At 43.1% G+C, this 24,206-nt stretch overlaps 1 protein-coding gene across 4 annotated transcripts in view; it reads left to right on the top strand.

Annotated features, from left to right (window-relative positions):
- The first annotated feature begins 11,789 nt into the window (after nt 1–11,789).
- LOC147637421 (uncharacterized) overlaps nt 11,790–24,206 on the top strand; it is a 78,743-nt gene continuing 66,326 nt past the window's right edge. For 2 of the 4 annotated variants that reach the window (XM_086799223.1, XM_086799222.1), the window contains exon 1: nt 11,790–11,993. The gene's annotated coding sequence lies outside the window, so the exon portion shown is untranslated. The remainder of the gene's footprint in view (nt 11,994–24,206) is intronic. The other 2 variants (XM_086799221.1, XM_086799220.1) reach the window with 1 other exon arrangement.

Genomic DNA, 24,206 nt, shown 5'->3' with positions numbered 1-24,206 from the left:
GTAGTGCACAATAGTAGTAGTGCGAGAGAGTGGAAGCATTTGGAGCATTGCTTTGAGGCTCTAGATAGGGTGTTCAAATTGTCGTCATCAACAATAGGAATCCAAGGAGGAGGGGGTAAGAATGGTGAAGTGGTGGCTTTTGTGAGGATTGTACCAAGGCAATGCCTGAGCGTACACTCACATAGTGATGGAGAAAGCATTTGGTGGCACCGCAAAGGCCGTCCTCAGGGAGTTCAAGATGGTGTTCTCTGTGCGGTGGAGTCATGGTTGGTAGATCGGGCGATACACCCCATTTAGAACAGTCTAGATGGGAGCATCCACCTACTTCTCTACCACTACATCTAGGATGAGCTGCCTTGGTAGGTCTAGCATTACTTCCTCACATGTCCTTGCCGTCGATATCTCCACCGAGTCATCAACCACCCATAAGTCCTCTCACATTGCTAGCACACGTGCTAGGCTAGGATTCTCCATTAATCCTTTGAGCCCGCACCTCCACAACTCACCAACGCGCTTCCGGCACTTCATATAAGGATACAGCAATCATCACCTACTCGAAAGCCACCCATGTCTTAAGTGGTTACCCATGACATCCAAGATAACCCCCGAATCATCACTTCCTTCTTTCAGGTTGCCATAGACCCTAGTTGCCCTGCACATTCTCCCTACCCTGCAAACAAAGTGACGAGTGGGGAGCTTGAAGCTACTACACAGGGGATTGTTAAACAATCCTAAAATGGGATTGATCATGGTGATAAATATAGATTAAGTAACATAATTAGGGTGGATTAAACCACACTAAGAACTCCATAATAAGAGAGAGAGAGAGATTGCACACTCAACACTCAATTCTATTGCATATTTCAAGTGAACCATACAATGATATAGGCTTTCTGGCCTTATCCCACTTTACATGTCATCATCCATGTGGCAACTCCTTTTCCACTCTTTTGGCCAACACTTATACACCAGTCAATATTACATGTGGAATTCTTATCTTACCACAATATCTTGCATATCTAGGGTGCTTTCCCACATACACACAACACCGTGATTACATCTCTCAACACCCCCTCTTAATCAAGGTGTTCCACAACTCACCCATCACCCATATCAATGTAGAATTGCATAACCGCAATCACTAACTCTCAACACTCCCCCTCAATGATACATTGGAGTGTTCAACAAGTGTGTGTGCATATGCCTAGCCAACCTAGACACGAAGTCCATTTTGAGCCCACTTTCTCATCGTGGAACCACTGAGTCTAATTTGAACGTAAAAGTTCGGGTGGGAACCAACCCATGCGTATGCACCTCACACGTGCATCGTTCATGCACACATCACGACAACCATTTTGAGCTTCTCGGTGAGCTCGGGCAAGGCAACCCTCATACCAATGAGGAGTGAGAACAAAAAATACATATCTCGTTTTGAGCACGCAAGCTCGGGCATGGTTGCCCATCATCAATTGTGGGTGAGAATAAAAATTACAAAGTCTTTTGTGTGTGAATTATTAGGAGCATGTGAATGCGGGCTTAATTTGGGTTTCTTTACACCACACATCAATTTAAAGATTAAGGAAAAAATCCCTATCTTTGCTGGGCTTGCTAGGTGCACCAAACCTTATCTAGTTATCTTCTTGTTTTAACTAACACCATACACGACATGTCTACTAGTCCACGACGTAGATTTCATCGTCCTGCTCTTATGTCACATCTATTGGGTGGATCCATTTATTTAGCAGCCGTCGTCCACTTCCTTGAGGTACCTCCCCTTTTTGCTACATGGCAAGACTTGTAGGCACATGCAGATTTGCTCTGCAGGTCGAGACCCACCATAGCTTCTGCTCCATGTGGTGACCTTACACACGATTGTAGCCTCAAGTAATGAGTCGTATGTTGAGATCTTAGTTACACTAACCATGACTGTGCTCGCTTTTGATGTTTGCTGAATGTTCGTTGCTTGCCTATTGTTTGCTGCAAAAGTTGTGTATTTAGGTCCCACTGTGCTAACCTTGACTTTATCTCTCTCTATGAGGTGATGTTATTCCTTGAAAAAAACCATTACTTGACTACATGTCCAAGACAAAAACACCCCTTCCTATGCTCATTATCTCCCTTAGCTCATTTCTAAAGCCTTGATGCATATCGAGCTCATCTAGTGAAGTGGTGGACACTGAAGATGACCCACCTGGGGGATAAGCCGCACACTTACACCACTAGCATGGTTGGTGAGATCATGGGTGATATGCGGCCAGTGGGATGATAGGCTATGTGACAGCCATTCTAGAGACTAGCATAGTTATAGCGCCAGCTCATTTAGTTGGGTTCACACTATAGAGAACCCTAGTATATGTATTTGGTTGAGTACCTTTTTATATACGATCTCTGATTGAGGAGCTTTCTTCGCGAGAGTAAAGCTATAGTGCAACTATATTGTCTTATCGGACCACATTTTTCGGGTCAAAAACACGTTTCAGGCACGTTAGGACCTCCGTTTTTCGAAAAGCAGGCAATTTCGAGCACTGCGGGTAAGTCATCAATTCTCTGCAGAACTCTGTTTTAAGAACTGCAGGAAGACAGATTGGTTGTGCAGACATTGTGTGTACTACAAGGAGGTGAACAGTTGCCATTGGGTGTATGTATGCAGATTGAGGTCACTGGTTGTGACATTTGAGTGTAGTACAGTACCGCTACAGAAAATACAGCAGTTTGTGCAGGACAAACCAAAGTGCTGTTTCTGGTAAATTTGTGTGTCTGGCAAGATGTCAAATGATGGCATAAACCAGATTGTTGCTGAGAAGCTTGATAAGAACAACTTCTATGCTTGGAGGTTCAGGTTGACAAATTTCCTGATGGGAAAGGGTTACTGGGACTACATAGAAGGTGAGCATGAAGAGACACCGGAGATACTGAAGATCAATCCGACTGCTGCAGATGTGAAAGAGTTCAAGGATTGGAACCAAGGAGCCAGATGTGAAAGAGTTCAAGGATTGGAACCAAGGAGCCAGAAAAGTTATGTATTGGCTCTCTATCAGTATAGAGGACACCATGATTGGGCACATACAGGATGCCAAGTCCCCCAAGGCGGCGTGGGACACCTTGGTAAAACTCTATGAAACGAATACCAAGGCACGAAAGATACAGTTGAAGAATGAACTTCATACTGTGGAGAAAAAGAGTATGTCTGTGAATGACTATGCATTGAAGATCAAGGGTATTGTGGAATCCCTTGCATCTATTGGCGTTTCAGTAGATGATGATGATAAGGTGGAAGTCTGTCTACGTGGTCTCGGGCCACAATACAAGGCGTTCAAGACGTCTATTCAGACTCGAGAAAACATTCCCAATTTCACAAATTTGGTGTCTATGTTGATTATAGAAGAGAAGAGCTTGGGTGAAGACCAACAGTCTTCACAAAACAAAAATAGTTTAGAGCAACAGGCCTTCTACACAAGTTCAGGAAGAGGACGAGGTAGAGGAGGCCGTGGACGCGACCAAGGAGGTGGCCAAATAGGTAATCATAATTATGGCCAGCAGAGCAGCAACAACAACAGTCCCAGAATTCAGAACAACAACAACAACACGCAGGTGGAAGAGGCCAATTCAGAGGCATGGGGAGTCAAAGAGGTCGTGGAAATTGGCAAAGGCAGTATAATGATACACGTGGATGCTTTTATTGTGGTAAGCCTGGACATGTGCAGGCAGATTGTTATAAGAAGCAGCCTGACATGCAAAATGGGAAATTACAATAAAACAACTATACATCCTCGAGCAAAAACAATGAGGATAATGAAAGGTTATTTGTTATGCAGCATGTTGTTAATGCTATGTCTGAAAATGTTGAAGCAGCACATAGAGATGATGTATGGTACGTTGATTCAGGTCCTTCGAACCACATGACAAGTCATGGGGAGTGGTTCAAGGAGATGAAAAACCTTGAAAGACCAGGTTTTGTGGAAACAGGGGATGACACTGCTCATCCTGCATACATGGCAAAAGTTGTACAGGTTGTAGAGCCCACATGCATTGATGAGGCTGTTGGAAATGTGTGTTGGGAGAAAGCTATGGATGAGGAGATGGATGCACTATATGGAAATGAGACTTGGGATTTAGTGTAATTTCCTGAAGGCAAGAAAGCCATTGGATGCAAGTGGGTGTACAAAGTAAAACATAATAGTGATGGAAGCATCAGTAGGTACAAGGCTAGATTGGTAGCCAAAGGATATGCGCAGTGAGAGTTGTGATAGCAGTGGCTGCGTCAAAGCAATGGTCTTTACATCAGATGGATGTAAAGAATGCATTCTTGCATGGGGATTTGCAGGAAGAGGTGTATATGCTGCAGCCACTTGGTTATGAGGATGTGTCACCCCAAGCATGGGGATGTAAAGAATGCATTCTTGCATGGGGATTTGCAGGAAGAGGTGTATATGCTGCAGCCACTTGGTTATGAGGATGTGTCACCCCAAGCATTCTTGCATGGGGATTTGCAGGAAGAGGTGTATATGCTGCAGCCACTTGGTTATGAGGATGTGTCACCCCAAGCATGTTTGCAGGTTAAAGAAAGCCTTGTATGGCTTAAAACAAGCACCAAGAGCATGGTCTAACAAGATTTCTGAATATCTTATCACTATTGGCTTTCATGTAGCCAATGCAGATTTCTCGATGTATGTGAGACACAGTGATAGAGGGGTTGTGCTTGTTGTCATCTATGTAGATGACCTGATCATTACGGGGGACCATGATGTAGAGATCTTTGATGTAAAGATCTTGCTTAGATAGAAGTTTGAGATGAAGGATCTGGGAGAGCTCAGATATTTCTTGGGCATTGAGGTGATTAGGTCACCACATGGTATTGGATTACTGCAGAGAGTATGGCTTGGACATGTTGTCCAAGTATGGTATGACAGGCTGTAAGCCTATCTCAGTGCCATTGGATCAGAATGGCAAGTTGAGTGCAGATTCAGGAGAGATTTTGGAGGATCCTACTATGTATAGGTGCATAGTAGGAAGCTTGATCTACATGACGATCACCAAGACTAGATTTGAGCTATGCTATTGGGTTGGTGAGTCAGTTTATGCAGGTTCCTCAGAAGTTGCATTTGGATGCATTGAGATGCATATTGAGGTATGTGAGGTTTGCTTTGCATTGTGGACTATTTTATGAAACTGGGACAGAGATATGTGTACATGGGTACACAGATGCTGATTGGGCTGGTAGTATCTCAGATAGAAGATCTACTAGTGGCTTCATGTTTTCTTTGGGGAGTGCTGCTGCTGTGACTTGGAGCAACAAGAAGCAGCCTACGGTTGCTCTATCCACAGAGGCCGAGTACAGAGGTGCTACTATGGCAGCATGTGAGGTAGCTTGGTTGAGAAAGCTACTTGCAGATTTGGGTCTATCAGTGAATAGACAGTTGTCATTTTCTGTGACAACATTAGCAGTATACAGTTGGCCAGAAACCCCGTTTTTCATGCTCGCACGAAGCATATAGAGGTCCACTATCATTTTGTCAGAGAGAAGTTTTTGGCAGGAGACATTGACCTTGTTTATGTCAGCACACAGGATCAGGTCGCTGACATCTTCACCAAAGCATTGGGTACAAAGAAGCTTCACAGATTCAGGGCTTCGCTTGGTATTCATGAGATGGAGTTGAGCTCGAGGGAGAATGTTGAGATATCGAGCTCATCTAGTGAGGTGGTGGACACTGATGACCCGCCTAGGGGATAGGCCCCACACTTACACCACTGGCATGGTGGGTGAGATCATGGGTGATAATGCGGCCAGTGGGATGACAGGCTGTGTGATAGCCATTTTGGCATAGTTATAGCGCCAGCTCATTTAGTTGGGTTCACACTATAGAGAACCCTAGTATGTAGTTGGTTGAGTACCTTTTTATATGGTGTACTCCTATCTTTGTATATGGTGTGTTGAGTGTTGTGTGAAGAAGAAGAAGATTTTTAGCCTCTCACCTTGTGTGTTCTCTTTTAGGGTTTTGTGAGTGTGTGTGTGCTTGCAAGAGCTCAAGCTCTCTTCTCCCCTGCATCTTTTCACCTCTCATCAACGTTGATGCCAAAACTCTGTAGCAGCACACCCCCCAGACTGTTGCAATCCTCGTAGGTTTTCCTTATCCCTCTCAATCTTGTTGTGTAAAGCACCACACTCTTCTCACCGCCAAGTTAAGGTTTCCAAGTGTGGCCATAAATATGGCTATTGTGAGATCCTTGAGCTCCAAATTGCATGTCTTTTGCCATAGCATGCTTCACGAATGCATCCTTCTTGATGCACAAATCTTTGCCCCTTCAACCTCTTTCATAAAGTTTTATCATAGCCATTTACATGGCCATGTTGAGCTCACACATGAGCTCCATAACTGCTTGCCTCTTCCATCTTTGACAAGCAAGCTTTCCATGCAGCTTCTCTCACAAGGAAATCACTCCAAGGGTGCCTTCAACTAGATTTCTCACAAGAAATCTCTAGGTGCCAAACATGTGAAAGATTTTAAGTGCTTCCACCATTGTTGCCCATCTTCCATGAGCAACTATGTGAGCCATGCCCTTTCAACATGCTCCAACATGAGCTGCAAATCAGCCCATTATAGCTTGCCACCAAGTTGACAAGCTTGCATCTTCAAACTTTCTCTTTGCCAAATGTAAAAACCATAGGAATCAAAGTCCCATTATAGCTTGCCACCAAGTTGACAAGCTTGCATCTTCAAACTTTCTCTTTGCCAAATGTAAAAGCCATAGGAATCAAAGTCCTACCACATAGCAACCCTTCACAAATACGAGAATTCTTCCATGCTCAAACACCAAATTAGAGGCAAAATAATTAAAATACCTTCACAAATCTCCTTGGTAGCTTCTCCTTGATGACACCAAAGACTCCATAGTCTTCATATTGTTGAAATATACAAGTGAATGGGTGTGTGCGAGAATAAGCCCTTAGCAAGAGGCCATAAAAGGGAGTCTATAACTAAGTGGGTAGCAGCAAAAAGGTGAGAGGTATGAGAGAATCAAGGGTAGCATGAGTGAATATAGGGGTGTGGAAAGATTCTAGGAAAAGGTGTCCCCAGACGTAGGGGAGGTGGCACAAATCAAGGAGGAATCAGTGGGATTAGATGCTTGGCATCTTGTGGATGTACAACCTATAAATTGAGGCATTGGCCTAATGAGTATTTGCTGGTTTTTGAGTATCCATGACTACATTAAGCTAGTATACTAATCTCATCTTAATCATCATCTAATCACTTGCTAATTATGTTGATTCTTGCATTTGATCCACCATAGCATTGTTACAAATTTAACACATACTTGCTGAAATCTCCATTTTCAGGTTCCATGGATGATGTTCAAGCTCTCCATGTTGCAAAACCCCCATTTGCAACTCTCTTGGTTGGGCAGCTTCTATGCAACCTCCTTGTTGCAAATCTCCTCTCAAACTTGAGAATAGCAGCTCCAAATCTCTCTAAAATACTCACAAATGCAAATATAAATGATAATATGAGTGCATATTTTTTTTCATAATAAACTGAAAATAATGCTTAATCAAATAAGCACATAACCAATAAATCTATACATAAATATTCACCACCATGACCAAGAGCCCACCCAAGCTCTGATACCATGTTAAACAATCCTAAAATGGGATTGATCATGGTGATAGATATAGATTAAGCAACATAATTAGGGTGGATTAAACCACACTAAGAACTTCATAACAAGAGAGAGAGAGATTGCACACTCAACACTCAATTTCCCACTTTACATGTCATCATCCATGTGGCAACTTCTTTTCCACTCTTTTGGTCAACACTCATACGCCATTCAATATTACATGTGGCATTCTTATCTTGCCACAATATCTTGCACCTCTAGGGTGCTTTCCCACATACACACAACACCGTGATTACATCTCTCAACAGGGAGGAGGGTAGCCATTGGTTGTGTGGCATCCAAGATAATCTAAGAGAACCCCCAAAACATCATTCACTGCCTTCAGCTCGCTAGAGACCCCCAGCTGCCTTGCATGCCCTCCCTACTCTCTGTATAAGCAAAGTGAGGACTAGAGCTTGAATCTGCACAAGAGACGAGGATAGCCATCGGTTGGGGAGAAGGTGATTAAAGAGGTTGTTGTTGCTAGATAAGACAAATAAATTGCCAAGCAAGCTTAACATTTCATTAACCTTCATTTATCCAAGCTCACAAGTATAATTTATCTTTCTTAAGATGCTATTCATATGATTTTGATTTTCAAGTAATGTTCTCTTTGGAGCTCTGATGGCTTTCTTGAATCATTTCTCATCCTATTAATTGTCAATCGGGTTAAAGTCTTGAGTGTGTTCTCTAAGATTTCAAGTCATTTGCAACTTCTATCATGATTATTTCATCACATAATATTTTTTTATTTCAATCAGAGTTTTGTTTTTAATGTATTTAGCAAGGCTAGTTAGCCTCTCACCAATTCATGTATTTTTCAACTTAAGACATGATTTTTGAGTGGTTAATAAGCCTTAATCAAGGCTCATTGAGCCTTTTTTTCCTAGGCATATTTAAACCTTAACAACTAAGGTTTACAAGCCTTAGTAGTTTCAAAGTCTATAAAATTCTTAGTTTCTAGGCCTAATAGACCTAAAAGCTTTAAGGGCTAGCACACAAGCTTTTACCACTTAGGCACAACAAGGGCCCCTCCTAATAACTTCTTTTAACATACTATGAATCTACAGTAGGATAAGTCAACTCATTGCTTAGTTTTTGTCACAACAACTTCTTTTAACAAACTATTAGTCTACAGTAGGATAAGTCAATTTATTGCTTAGTTTTTGTCACTCGATTTTAGGCCTTGCTCGGTTTCAGTCGCTCATCCAATAGCTTTCTTGCCAAGTGGTAGTTAAATCCCAAGTATCATTTTTCTAAATGGAATGAATTTCATCTTGTATGGCTTTTTAGCCAATTTGGATCTTCTTGAGCCTCTTCAAAAGACTCAGGTTCATCTACATCATGTAGAGAGCTAAGAAATGCAAACTAAGTAATATCTGTTGAAGAAGTGGTTCGAGCATCGAATCTGGTTCTACTCTGCAAAGGAGAATAGAATTTGCTATTCTACAAGGTGCTTCTAACCCATCTAGGCAGCATGACCCTAGATTCATTGATTGCTAATCTTTTTACAGCTGATGTGAAGTTGGTGCGTCAATTCCTTGAGTATTTTCCCCTTGCAAAAAACAAGGATTAGTAGGCAAAATCTACTAAGAATTAGCAGATATTGGCACAGGTAATAAATTTCAAACATGTTCAGAGAATTTGCATAGGCATGTTTATTGAATTCTATCAATTGAAAGACAGAATCCTTTATTAACAATAATCTTCTTAGTGAGAGAGTTATAGTGACGATAACGTTTGCTTTTAGCACTGTAGCCATAAAAATGCATCACTGCTTTGTCATTAAGCTTCGTTTGATTTTGTGCTGGCACATGTGTATATCCCAAACAACCAAAAACACACGTGTTCAACCTTAGGTTTCTAATTGAACCAAGCCTCATAACCAACCAAATTTACTGCAATCATGAATAGCTGTTACAAAATATAAATTTTCTCCCAAAGACGCAGTCCACATTGGACCACACATATCATTATGTATGATAGCAAATTTTTATTGACTCTATTTGCTACATTCTTTGGGAAAGGTTGGCGAGCAAGTTTACTAGGGATGCATTCTTTACAAACATATCTTTGTGGTGGATCAAGGTGAGAACAATCGTTTAACATCCCATGTTACTATAAAAGCATCAAACTAACAATAGAAATATGACCAAACCTAGCATGCCTAGAACTGGGTATCGTTCATTGCATTAGAAGTGTCTTCTAGACAAGCAACATCACACTTGTCATACATGTCCAATTTGTACAAACCTCATGTGATCAAAGATCCAATAAACACAATCTGTTTATCCTATTCTAGACAATGGATAAATTTATCATTTGCAAATTCAACATTAAGAGCCTCCTTGCTAGAGTGGGCACATAAAGTAGATTTTTATGAATACTTGGAACAAAAAGTACATTTTCAAGACAAAGATCCTCACCACCACTAACATAAGTGAGAACAATCTCACCAATACCTTTGATAAGGTAAGAGGCATTATTGGCACATGTAATTCTTCAAATTTTTGACTAAACTTCTTTGAGAAGTTATGTGCTTAGAATCACCATTGTTAAGAAACAAACTGTTAGAGCGACAATTATACTAAGACATGCATCCTATTCAGGATTATAACTGCAAATAGCCATAAGTGAGAAGTCTTAGTAGACAACAACATTAGTTGAGTCCTCTTTCTTAGAACTCTTATCGTTGGAGGTAGAACTGCTAGAACCCTTATTGGATTCCTTTTTCTTCTTTTCTTTGTTTTGAAGTTTGAAGTAATTTTAATTGCATTTTGGGTTTTTTGTAATACCGTCAAATCACCTTCTTTGGCTTTTTGGAATCACCTATAGCCTCATAAGTTTTGTTGGAATTGGTCTTCCATTAAAATTTCTTGCCCTTATCCTTACTTGCTAAAGCTTGACATTACTAAAACTCTCAGAAACATTCTTTCTGGGTGTTTCTCCTACAACAATAAGAAGCATTGTTCCTTATACAACAATAAGAAGCCAACAAGCTCCAGATAGGTAAGAGGGGCTACATTGCCTCTCAAAAAGCTAGAGGGAAGTATTGAAACCCATATAAGATTCAAGCAATGAGTTAAGGGTCATATATTAGGATAGATACATTGAGAATTTGTACAAATACATGATTTTCTGATTCCCCAAGATCAGGCTAGATAGCCCTCATAAATTTTTTTGATCATGTGCTCTTTTTGAAATGCCATGATGTCACTTGGGTCACAATAAATACAATTTCATGTCTTCTGACATGGAAGAATCCGCTCTTAGAAATAATTGATTGAAATTTATTACAAATTGAACCGTTGGTTCCAACTACTCATGTTTGCACTCTTGAAGTTGTTTTATTGTTGTGATTGTGTAATATTTTGCTGTGCAAAATCTTGTATCATGTGTTTTTAAATTTCTTCATTGTAGTCTTTAGTGCCATTGGTTGTTATATGTGCCATGTGGCGGCAATACCTTCCAAAATTGTGCGTATCTCATTTGTGCACATTGCCAAAGTGATTCAACCATGTTAAAACATCTTCTGAAGGTAATCCTTTGATAAACCATGGTAGTCGATGACATTGCCAAAGTGATCCAACCATGTCAAAACATCTTCTAAAGGTAATCCTGAGAATGATTTTGGACATACTTTATTAACTAAGTGCCAAGATTGTTGTGAATTGAAGGAGCATGTTGATTTGCTAACAAAGTCATTAAAGCTTGCTTTGTTGTATTAACTTGTAACGGGAGATTAATCAGAGATTGCAGGAGATGATCAGAATTGTTGGCAAGAGCACCTGGATTTTTGAAGAGCATCAAACTCATCCATGATACATAAAAAAATTACAGTTTACTTGTCGTTTCCACCAAATGTTGTATGTAAAATTGCCAAGGTCAAACAACTGCCTATCCCAATTCCTCCTTGTGGTCCGTTCTTCCAATTGTGTTATTTACAACTCGAGTTAGCTATGGGCTATGGGCTAGTTAGCTAATCCGGTTACATTCGGGCACTCACACCAGGAAGTGGTTACATATGTGGGCGGACGGACAATCCTTGCATGCCACAATGTTAATCTGGGGTACTACGTAGTGTGAACAAGTCCACAAATGTAAGGCTTCAAACTGGATTAAAAACACCAACGTTCCGAGCTTCGAGTTTTTCATCGTCTTGAAATACATTTGACCCTTGTGTCCAATTTGGCCTTAAAAGTCAACCACGCTCCATCGCGGCATCGCCTTCCTCCGATCACCTACGCATGGCCCTCTGCTGCTGCTCTGCAATTATAGCCGTCAACTGAGTTGTTGCAGAGAACCGTGGTGGCTTGAGCAGGACTTTTTCTTAACAGGTTTGATCCTTTCTTACACCAAATTTCCTCAAAACATGAGAAATTCCTGTGAATAATTATAGTGCCCATTTTGGCCAGTATATTTGCCTTCAAAAATTGATTATAGTTAATGCTAGGGATGCCCATGCCCATACGGCACTCATACACCAGTGCCCTTGTCCCTGTCCTTGCTCTTACTGTTGCCCCTGATTGCAACTGTGATCATGAAGTGGCCATTTCTGTTTGTGGGGTCAAGGTTAAGCCTCTTGTGTTGGTTTATTATTCTATGTCCAAGTGTTTCCCTACTAGTGTATTCCAGCTTGTGGGGCGGGACATGCAGGGAGGGAGTAAATGCTCTTTTAATGGGATGACTATTCTCACTGGTGGCCCATCTTTGTCACAAGCAAAAGAAGTGGAACAAGGCAGAGGTTTTAATAGAGGTAGCTTCATTTGAACGTGGGTTACACTGCAAACAAATATGTGAAAAGGCTTGGATGCATACTTGACCCATATGTCCGCAGCCTGAGTCATCATGACATTCTTGGTGTAAGAGGGAAAAGACTCATTAGCTGCTGCCAGAGTTGTTCCCAAAGAATTGTTTCACTGCCAGTGAAGACATGCCAGTGGGATTACGCTTAACAATGCCAACACATGGTGGGAGGGTGCATTTTCCTGCTATTCAATTGTGGTGGTGCTATGATTGAACTGAACTTGAGTCATGCAACAGTTTCCATATTCTAACAAGCATTTCTAATCATGCTTGTGGGCATGCTTTATGCCTTTGCAAGGTGGTCTTATTCAATCAATTGGTTTTGCACTTCTATGAAGGATCTGGCCAACCTTACTACTAGGAATACTACAGGTTTGTTACTGTGTGGCTAAGGTTCCTCACTACAAGCTTAAGTGTGTTTTATTGTCCGACAATAGTAATAAGCAAGCGCTTGATGGTCAAACATTGATACAACCTTCTTTCAAACTCTGGTCAATACTGATCGAATCTGGCCCAAAATTGTCAAAAATTTATTGACAGCAGTCATGAATGCTTCACAATCTTGGACCACCCTTCTCTCTATCAGCTCTGAAGCTCTGGATCCTTTTCATGTCTTCAATCTTGTGTTGCTCCACTTGTCACTAGTAGAGACTCTTGGTAGTGTGCCCAAGTTGTGTATCAGGGGTGCCCAGATTTTCCCCGGGCAGCACCTTATTTTTTTCCTCATGTTCAGGCCCTTGGTTGTAGGGTTGGCCACTCATTATCACATGTTTGTTTTTGTCCAGTCGTGGGTCCTTTTCTAGAGCCAGTTGGGCAGCTCCACAAGGAGCTATATAAGGCCATGCTCTTATTCACTTGGAGATATCTTGACCTGGGCTTCCAGGCCCAGGTCCTCCCTCAAGGGAGTTGCTCATCATCATGCCCTCACTTACGGGGACCACCCCTTGCACAGGGCTGTTTGTATCATTGCTTCTTCATCATTATGCAGATTCGTTTTCTCTCTTTGTGCCTATGTCTCACGCTTTCCGTTGCGCACTTTTGACAACATTGTAGGCGTGATTGAGCAGGCCAACCCAGAAAAAGGGGGTACACAGTGCCCTAAAATAGGCATGTCCCCTCCCTCATCAATCAAGCAAGTAATTAACCATCAAGCCTTCCTTCTTCAACATTTGAGCAGCTTGAGAGAGCTTGTTCGTGTATTTGAATCAACTGAACACGGCCAAGGTTTGGGGGAAACAATTATTTTCATCGACTTGGGTTTTCTATCTGAGAGTTGATCTTTTGTAACTTCTAGATAGCTATTTGTATTTTTGTCTTTTGTATATTTGGAACTGGCCTCTTGGAATTAATACAAGTTAGAGTAGATTAATTGTGTATGATTGTTTCATATATCTAGCACTAGGTTATCTAGAATACAATAACAACGCCAATTCCGAAAAAGATATCCACATATCCATGGATTCCTGTAGACCATGGAATCCACGATCTACAACTTCATGATGCCCAACAGTATATTCATGATAATCTCACTTCGCATTGGCAAACATGCGAAGAGAAACAGTTCCATAAGCTGTCCATGGTCCCGAATGAGTTTTGAAAAGCAGAGAAAGCATAAAAATAACCCAAAAAAGCCGAAAAATGCTTGAAAACAGCTGTTAAGCTGAACAAACAAGTTCTCTCTCATCTAACTAACACACCCAGGGTAAGGGGGATCAGAACAACAAAGACCAAAAGGACCAAAAGAAAAATTCTCAGGGTCAATCAGGCAATAAGAAAGATTCCATGCCCAAGAAGACTCTCGAGGAAAAATCTAAGGAGGGCATCTCTGAAGGTTACCTCCAGTTGGATGAACAAACATGGTACAAGGGAGAGAACCGTTGTTTCTTCTGCCCCACTATGGGACACGGGAAGAAGGATTGCACTACGTGGCAGGCTGAAAAGTCTGCCAAGGCACCCACTTCCACAGTAGCGACCGTAGCTCCACATCCATAGCTCCACCATCAGCCTGTTATGTTGTTCAGCTATTGCCCGCTTTGAATTCGATGCCACCAGTGGTATTTTGATAAGCAAGAGGGTGAGGCTGATAAAACTCAGCATTCATACTCATTTTCAGCATTCATACATAGCCTAGAACAGTCCCAATTAGCCCCTTTTCTCAGCCTCAGATTTGCAGCCTTCCTACATCCATTGGGAAGAGTGCATAGGCTCGAGATTGGTCATCATTGGTGCTTCTACAGCCGTGTACAGTTCAGCCCGACTCTTGGTCCTCTGAGATCTTGCGTTTGGCTTATTGTCAGTCCACAGTCAGTCTCTTAAAAGAAATAAATCAAATACTATTCGGGTAACGGGATAGGGGGCCCTTCAATGGGTAATTCGGGACCCCATACGGTGTACAATTTCTCTCTCTCTCTCTCTCTCTCTCTCTCTCTCTCTCTCTCTCAAATCTCTTAAAAGTTTGAAGTCATAAAGTGGATTGCTAAACTCGCGAAACTCAGGATATAGAAAACGGTGTGAGCATTTGTGTGACAGGATCCTCAATTATGAATACTTCCACTGCATGTTACATTGGTATCAGATTCAGCTTGTCCATACACACCGTATCCTAGCGTGAGGGCATCCTTGGATGGTCAGATTGCGTTCCGGCACGACCACCGACTTCAGCATCATGTCTACAGAGGAGAGTACCCATCAGCCGGAAGACGTCTCCCACGAAGGAGACCTTGCTCTTCCGACTACAGCAGATACTGAGCTCTACTCAAAGCTCAGAACCCATGGAGTGTCTCCAACTCTTGGAGGCAACAACAGCACGTCCTCCTTCGCCTCCAGGAACCCCCGACTCTTTCAGATGAAACAACAAAGAAGAGAAGACGAGGCTAGATGGAGAGAAGAAAAAGCAAAAGCTGAAGAAAGAAAGCAACAAGAAAAAGCAAGTTGACGGGACTATGAGGAAGCCCAATGCAGGATCGAAGAAGACCGGCGTCAGGTTGAACACGCCGCACGGGAGTACCAATGACAGCTCGATCGAGAACGTATGTTACTTGAGCACCAAAGGGAAAAGGAGGCCATGCATCGTAGATACAAGCACCTCTCTTTAGTTTCCTCAACCTCAGGTGCCACCAGCCAGCAGCTCGTGACATTGAGTACCGTCATTTGAAGTCAACCGAATTTTAGTAAGTATAATGGTAAGTGTGATCATTTAGCAGTTAATCCGTTTATTCATCAATTTACTGCTCATTTTCCATTAGCTAGGATTACAGATCCTCAAGACAGAGTCTACGTAGCGGCTCCCCACCTTACGGGTGAGGCAGTCACTTGGTGGCAGCATTGGTCTAGTCTTCATACAGACCGGACCACAAGTGTCACAGCTTTAGCTGGGATACATTTGTTCATGACCTTAAGACCAGATTTCTCCCGCCCCAGTATATGACTGGCTTGGCAGATGAGTTTTATGGACTCAAACAGAACGGGTCACCAGTGCTTCAGTTTTCCAGAAAGGTAATAACTTTAGCACAACAGTTAGGGTTATCTGAGCAGGCCAAGATGGATCAATTCATTCGTGGATTAGATCTCAACATCCGGTTCACAGTTCGCAACTTTGAACCTAGTACATATGACCGGGCTTTGACTCTTGCTCAAAATGAAGAAATGAAGATGAATGGAGGCAAGCCCAAGCAATCGTCACAGTCCAGTACCAAACCCTAGCAGCAGTAATTTGTTGCGTAGCGAGGGAAAGGTAATGCATCTTCTAAAGATGCCTAGACATCAGGACATTATGCTTAGGGACGATCTTCTGCCAGTCTCCCTCCATCACGTCTTGAGGACCGTCATATCGATTTGGTCCCTAGATCAGAACCTCCTAGCAGGTTTCCCTATTGTCTTTCCAAGACTTTAGAGGGCGAGCTAGAAGGACAGTTATCTGAGCTTCTCCGAGCTGGATTCGTTTGGCCTTCTTCCTCACCATTTGCTGCACCCATCTTATTTGTCCAAATGAAGGACAAGTCTGCACGCCTTTGTGTAGACTATAGGGCATTGAATAAACTCACCATTAAGAATAAGTTTCCTATGCCAAGGATTGAGTACATGTTGGAGCGTTTAGCCGGTGCAAAATTTTTCACTAAGATCGATCTTAAGAGTGGTTACCATCAGGTCCGCATTTTCAAAGTTGACATTCCAAAAATAGCTTTCCGGACAGAGCGTGGTCACTACGAGTTCGTAGTCATGCCTTTTGGGCTTACAAATGCATCCGCAACCATCAATAAAATGATGTCCAAGATTTTTGCAGTCCTTATTGGTAAGTGTGTCTTCATCTTTCTTGATGACATACTTGTATTCTCAGCCACTGCAGAGCAGCATGGGAGAGATGTGGAGAAAGTCTTGCAACTTTTGCGAGATAATGGGCTCTACATAAACGCTAAAAAGTCTATCTTCGGCGTTAAAGAGGTTCAATATCTGGGTTATATCATCGGTTCCGATGGGATTCGATTGGACCCCTCAAAGTTTCAAGAGATCTTGGATTGGGACATCCCTCATAGAGCCCAAGAGATTCGTTCTTTCGTAGGTCTTTGTTAAGCCTACAACATCCATGTTCACCAGTTTTCCAACCTTGCAACACCTCTCACCGACTTGCTCAAGGGGGTGAAGACTCATAGACAAAAAGTCTCAGTCACAGGTAAGGCACTTGATGTAGTCCGTGCACTCGAGAAAGCTGCCTCAGAAGCGCCTGTTTTGAAGTTAGCATCGTGGGATGAACCTTTTGAGGTCATTACCGATGCAAGCAATGTAGCCATAGGTGCAGTTCTCCAGCAAGCCAATAGACCCATGGCCTACTACAGTAGAAAGTTGGATGTCGCCGAATAGAATTATTCGGTTTATAACAAAGAGCTTTTGGGACTTAGATAGCATGAAAGATCAATATGGCGACTCCCCTGAGTTTGGTACTCAGTACAATTTGGCTCTCATTTCTGAGCCTGGCCAGTACAGAATGGTTGGTTGTTCTTCAAGAACCGTCTCTGTGTCATTCGGGAAAAGCGATGCCCATGACTTCTTAGTTGGAGGCCATAGAGGTATTAACTGTACCCTTGAGAAATTAGAACGGTCCTTTTATTGGCGAAAAATGAGGCGTGATGTATATACTATATTCACATGTTCAAGCCTGTAAGATTTGTCAAAAAGTTAAGGTTCCACATACAAAGAAGGCTGGGTTACTTCAACCTTTGTCTATCCTTGACGGACCTTTCATCGACAAATCTATGGACATTGTAGGGTCTCTACCAGCAGTCACCGGATCTCGTAACACTCAGTGTTTTACCATTGTGGATTGCTTTAGTAAGTTCTGCATGCTCATCCCATGCAAGCATACGACCACGGCTGAGGACGTAGCTTGTCTTTTTCTCAAACATTGGTACCCATTTGTGGTTTATGAAACCGATCCCGTCAAGTGGGAAAGACTCCGTTGGACACCCACACGCTTAATAGCACAACTTTAAAACCACAAATATGAAATGGACAACTTAAAACAACTTGAAATTTAAATGAAATGAAATGGAAAGATGGACACCAGCACTGGGGCCGGAACGGGCCGACCCCTCCCTCAATATATGATATATTTATTGGGAGTATTTAATGAATACAATGCTCCATGGGTTCCAAGAACCAGATAATGTCCATGTACATATGAAAACAGTACCAAACAAGTAGGCTCGAATTTCGATGTAGAAGCTCGAAGCAGAACGACCACTAGTGTGGTCCAATCTCTACGGTCCTGTGCTTTCACTGGACTCCGCGGAGAGCGCCTCACTGGTGTTCCGAGACCACGCACAAACAGGCGCTCTCGTACTAACGCCTGGCTCTCCCGATCTCAGCACCTTTGGACCGAGGTTCTCCAGTAAAGCTTGGACAACCCGGCACCGAACGGGTGTGGCCGTAGAGGGATGAATACTTTAACAGATTTAAACATAAAATACTTTGCTGGAATCTGAAATTCACTTACTTGTAGATGGTTGATAGAAAACCAATACTTGTGGTGTTTGTGCAGAAGATGAAACCACCCAAGAGATGTGAAGTCTTCTTGTAGCCACCAAAGGAAAAGAAGTACAACCTCGTGCAAATAAGCAATAGAAAAATTGCCTTGGGAGAAGTAAAATCTTGCTGCAGGAACACAGCCACCCGTTGTATAGGAGAAGGTGGCTCAGCCTCAAGAAGCGTGGAAAAACAACCAGTATAGAGTGGCCTGGCTGCAGATGAATGCTCTGACTGCAAAGGGGTAGTGTAGGTGCCTGCAGTGGAGAGAGGTAACCTGCTGGAAGAGATGCGCAGGAAAGCACACAGGCGTCTACAGAGGTACCACGCTGCCTGCTGGTCCAGGAGGAGTCGCCTGCTGTAGTACAACCTGTAAGAACAAGAAGCGGTTGACTGCAGCCTGAATTGCCTGTAGCGCAGGGAGAAGAGCAGCCGCCTGTAGTTGCAGCCAGCCGCCTGGGGAGAATAGCCGCCTGGGGAGAATAGCCGCCTGCAGTGCAGTTGCAGCCAGCCGCCTGGGGAGAGTATAGGCAGTCGCTTGTATGGGTGGTGGAGCAGCCGATAGGACAGCCAGCGTAGGAGATCGCCGGGTGATGAACCAACGCCAGATAGATGCGATGGGTGTGAGAGAGGCCCTTGTTATAAAAATTAAGGTGTAGTTAACTTTGGTGATACCCACGTTTGCATGTGGGGGGACTAGTGGGGGTAGGTGACCATGCCCACCCCCACACTCACTTAAAAGTGGGGCTCCCCACCTTGGCCCCAAAGTGGGTGCCCAAAGGGGGTGCCCACTTTTAAATAAGTGTGAACACCTAACCTTATAAAATAAAGGGTTAGAATATAAAACATTAAAACAACAAGTGCGACATACTTACCACCTGTTCACATGCACCAAAACTTGTCAGAATACAGAGCAGACTTCACGACTCACTGGCAGGCGTCCCCGCTCAGTAAGTAACACGTCAAGCAGGCAAACACACAAATACATGTCATGCGAAAACAGTTTCAAACATGCAAATCATGTGTGCATGTGCAAATAGTAACATGGACATATCTCCCGTTCATGGAACAAGTACAAAATATCTGTCGGCACAAAACTGGCACGACATAAAACATAAAAACTTGGTCTTCCTATGGAGTGACAGTCCCATAGGTAAGACAGTTCCAGGCACGAGTCTCCCTATGGTGTGACAGTCCCATAGGCAAAACACGGCACGAATACTGGCTCTTCCATGGCGTGACAATCCCATGGGTCGAACACAGTCCAGGTCATACACGGGTGGCACTGGTCTGGCTCCCGTCCATACGACACCATCCTGCTAACACACGGATGGCACGAGTATGGCTCCCGTCCATGTCAGCAAAATACTGGCCTCTTCACACGAGACACTGGCCTGGCCTCAAGTGAACGAGACGCAAAAACTGGAGATGGACCAAATGGTCGGCCAATTGGTGACATCCCGTCGGGCTTCTAAAGAGTTGACCTCAACTGAAAAGCTTCAAGATATGCCTGCAACAATTGCGGATGATCTGCAAAATAATCCTCATTTACCCACTTGTCATCAATAGGCAAATAATTCTTAAATTTCACAAGGTATCTCCTGGAAAGCTTTCCTGCAGGTAGCTTTCTCTCCTTGTGAAAAACAATCTGTTCTGGCTGAAGGATCTCCTCAAGCTCTTCAATTTCTGGCGGATCTTCTGTGACAGGCTCATCAGGATCTGGCTCCACATATTTCCGAAATAGACTCACATGAAAAGCATTGTGAATCTTCCAATGACTAGGTAAAGCAAGCCTGTAGGACACTTCATTGATTTTGTGAATCACCTTGAAGGGTCCATAATAGCAAGGAGAAAGCTTAGGATGTGATCCTTCTCGTCCTGGCCTCTTCCGAAGCCTAGCCTTCTCAAATTTCAGCAATACCCAATCACCTTCTTTGACTTCCATGTCCCTTCTATGCTTGTCAGCAGCCATTTTATGCTTATCCTGAGATCTTGCAATGGCTGTCCGCACCTGACCAAAGGCAACATCCAAGTCACGAACATATTCATCAGCTGCAAAAATCTCATCCTTGGTACGAAGGATGGGTGGCAAGACCACTCTGCCATAAATAATCTCAAACGGAGCCTTTCCTGTGGAAGCATGGATCGTATTGTTGTAGGCAAACTCAACAAGTGGAAGATACTTCTCCCATGCACTCTTTTGATCTGCCACATAACACTTCAACAAATCCAACACGGCTGAATTTGCAGCTTCACTTTGGCCATCCGTTTGGGGATGATAAGCTGATGAAAACTCAAGCTTAGTACCCATATTATCAAATAAAGCCCTCCAAAATAGGCTTGTAGTCCTGGGATCTCTATCCCCAACAATGGATTTAGGCGTACCATGATGCTTGAAAATATTAGCAAGAAAAAGCTTTACCATATGATCAGCTTTAATGGTTTTCTTGACGGGCAAGAAGTGAGCTTGCTTGCTAAACCTGTCCACAATAGTCCAAATAGCATCATTCCCATGCTGGGATCCAGGCAAATCCATAATAAAATCCATCGTGATACTTTCCCAAGGTTGCGAGGGAATAGGCAATGGCTGAAGCAAACCTGGAGGCTTTTGCCTATCAAATTTCACCTTTTGGCAAGTGATACATGCACGCACATAAGTCTCAATGTCTTTACGCATGATCGGCCAAAAGAAATACCTCTGAATCATGCGTGTAGTAGGCATAATACCTCGATGACCAGCATAAGGTGGAGCGTGACATTCGGCTTAGGTAACCCGCGTGAGTAAAATAAGTTCATAGGGATGGTGGGGGTCATTGAGTTTTTTTTTTTTGGAAAAGTCAAATTTTTTAGTCTAAATTTTCCCTAATGAGCTCTCACTGACACATATACTAGAAGTGTTCAAGCTCCCCATGGAGGATGAGATTGAAATCAAGGCAATAAAACATGAGAGATAAGGATGATCTCATCCAACAATTCAGGAGTTGGAAGTAAGGGCCAAGGAGTACAAAATCATAGGCCACCTCAATGAGGACAGACATAAGAAAATGAGGTTCATGGTGGGGAGATGATAAACCTCATTCTCAGTGGCCTCTCATGGAGACTTATCTGCTATGAGAGATTTGTATCATTTGGATGCTGATTTTTGCCATATATGGACTGATTTGATGGCTGGTCATTCACATGCCTCTTATGTTATCAACGAGGGTTATCTCATGAAGGATAATTGCCTATGTGTGGTGAAGGATTTGCGTCCAAAGGTTAAGGCGTGAATTACAACCAAGAGCTCTTTCTCATAGATATCCATATTGTTAGAAATAATGTCCTGATATTATTATGGGCAGCGGCCAATGTATTAGGACCGGCCGGGCACTTTTTACTCACTTTAAGTGAGGTTTTTTTCCCCGCGCCCAATAAGGCGCCCAACTTACCGTTATGTGAAACGGGCACCAGTTAGGGTTATTATATGCCCTAAGTTTTGTAACAAACTTATCTTCATATTTTGAGCTCCATCGTTTTGCTCCAGGTCTCCACACGTTTTTCTTCTGTTTCTTCGCGTGCTCCACACCGTCTCTCACTCACAATTGGTTGTCGTTCCTGCTCCCGCCTTCCCTACTGCTGGTGAAGCACTTTCGTCGCGAAGAACACTCTCTACTGTGCTGGTCGCCTGCTTCTGGTGCTGAAAAACAGGTCGCCCTCCTTCTACAGACCTGGGCGAGTGCTTTCTGTGTGTCTCGGGCACTGTTCTGGTGCAAAAAGCAGTGCTGGTCGCTTTTCTACAGGCCGTACAGCATCTGTGCAGCACGTGTGGCTGCTGGTTGCTGTTTTTCTGTCCGTACAGGTCTGTACGACCAGTTTTGCTGCTGTTTTCTGATCGTACAGCAGCCGTACAGCTGTCATACAGCCCTATCTGCTGTTTTCTGTCCGTACAGTTTCGTACAGCACCTGCTGGTTGTTGTTTGCTGTCCGTACAGCCTTCTGTACCGTCTTCTGCATCAGTTCGTACCTCAGCAATCTGCAGCAGCAACTCGGGTGAGTCTACCTGCTGAATTTTGGAGCTTAACTGTGAATTTTGTCAGCAAATCAAGTCCGAAATTTGGGGCTTTTGCTGTTTTTGTGTTGCTGCACAATCTGTGACAGCTCCCACAGGTTTTTTGTGGGAATCAGAGAAATTTGAGCCACCAGAAATTTGGGGCTTTTGTTGCTGTGCTGTCTATCTGTGTGAAACAGACAGTCTCCAGCAATATTTGTGGACTCTTGTGCAGTCAGTCTCTTTTGCAGGTTACAGTTTGCTCTCATGGCACAGAACACCGCTGATGTGTTTGGGTTTTTAGCCCAGGAAGATAAGTTGGATGGAACCAACTATTCCTTGTGGAGCTTTATGATCAGGAATCTGCTAGTTGCAAAGAATTTGTGGAATTATGTAAGTGGAGCTGAGGCAAGGCCTATGCATGTGGCCCCAGCTACCCCTCCACAACATGGCAGGCAGCAGGTTGTACTACCAGCTCCTCAGGCACCTACACAGGAACAAACTAGGTGGGATTCCAGGGATGCTCAGGCACTCTCTTTGATTGCACTTTCAGTTAAGAGGTCCATTATTCCGCATATCCGTTCATGCAGGACATCTCAGGCTGCATGGGATACTTTGGAGCACATGTATCAGGCTCGCAATGAGGCTAGAGTTGCCTTTTTGAAGCGGGAACTATCACACTTGTGCATGGATGAGGGTGATTCTATGCAGGATCATCTTACGAAGATTCAGGATTTGAGAGAACAGCTCTTGAATATTGATGAAATCATTTTTGATGCTGAGATGGTCACCACTACACTTAACTCTTTACCGAGCTCTTATTTGGGTTTTCATACATCTCTTCACTTGTCCATGAGGGGTAATCCAGTCCCTCTATCCTTTCAGGATTTGGTTGGACTTTTGCTGCAGGAAGAGCAGACTCGGAAAAATGTCATGCAAAGAGGTGGTGAGCAAGCATTCTTTGCCAAGAACAAGGGCAAAGGAAAATCTGGTGCATATAAGCCTAAGTCAGAATCAGGACAGCCATCTAGTAAAGAGAAGGATGATGCACAGAAACCTAAAAAGAAGGGTAAGTGCCATTACTGCAAGAAGCCAGGTCACTATATTCATGAATGTTATAAGAGGATAGCCAAGGAAAAGAAGAAAGAGTCTGGTAATTCAGTTGAAGACTCTTCAAATGTGGATAACAAGAAAGATGATGCCACAGTCAACCTTGTGGAAGAGGATTGGTGCTTCTTTACTTGCAGCTATGATCCCTCAAATGAGGTTCATTCACTCAGTGTGAGTGAAAGTGGTGATGTATGGTTCTTTGACAGTGGTGCCTCAAGGCACATCACGTCCAGAAAGGATTTGTTTGGCAAGATGGTACCTTCTTCTTGTGGCAGAAAGGTTACGTGTGCAAATAATGCTTCTTATCCAGTTCAGGGCACAGGGGATGTTATGCTTACAGCCATTAATGGCTCAGAATTTCTCCTTCCGGATGTATTGTATGTGCCTGGGATAAAGAAGAATCTTCTCTCAGTGTCTTCTTTTGCAAAGAGAGGGCTGGTTGTTTCCTTTGAGGATACTAAATGTATGGTCCGTGACAGGGAAAGTGACTTTGCTTTGGTTGCTACAGGGACCTTATGTCGCGGTTTGTACCGTCTTGATCCTTATGAGAGGCACAGTGCATGTGTTGTTTCTACCTCTACATCTGCTA

Source organism: Cibotium barometz, chromosome 6 (genome assembly GCF_041138505.1).
Source record: "Cibotium barometz isolate CiBa-2024 chromosome 6, ASM4113850v1, whole genome shotgun sequence".
NCBI lineage: Eukaryota > Viridiplantae > Streptophyta > Polypodiopsida > Cyatheales > Cibotiaceae > Cibotium > Cibotium barometz.
The sequence above is the reverse complement of the archived record's forward strand: the minus strand, read 5'-3'. Positions and strand labels throughout refer to the sequence as shown.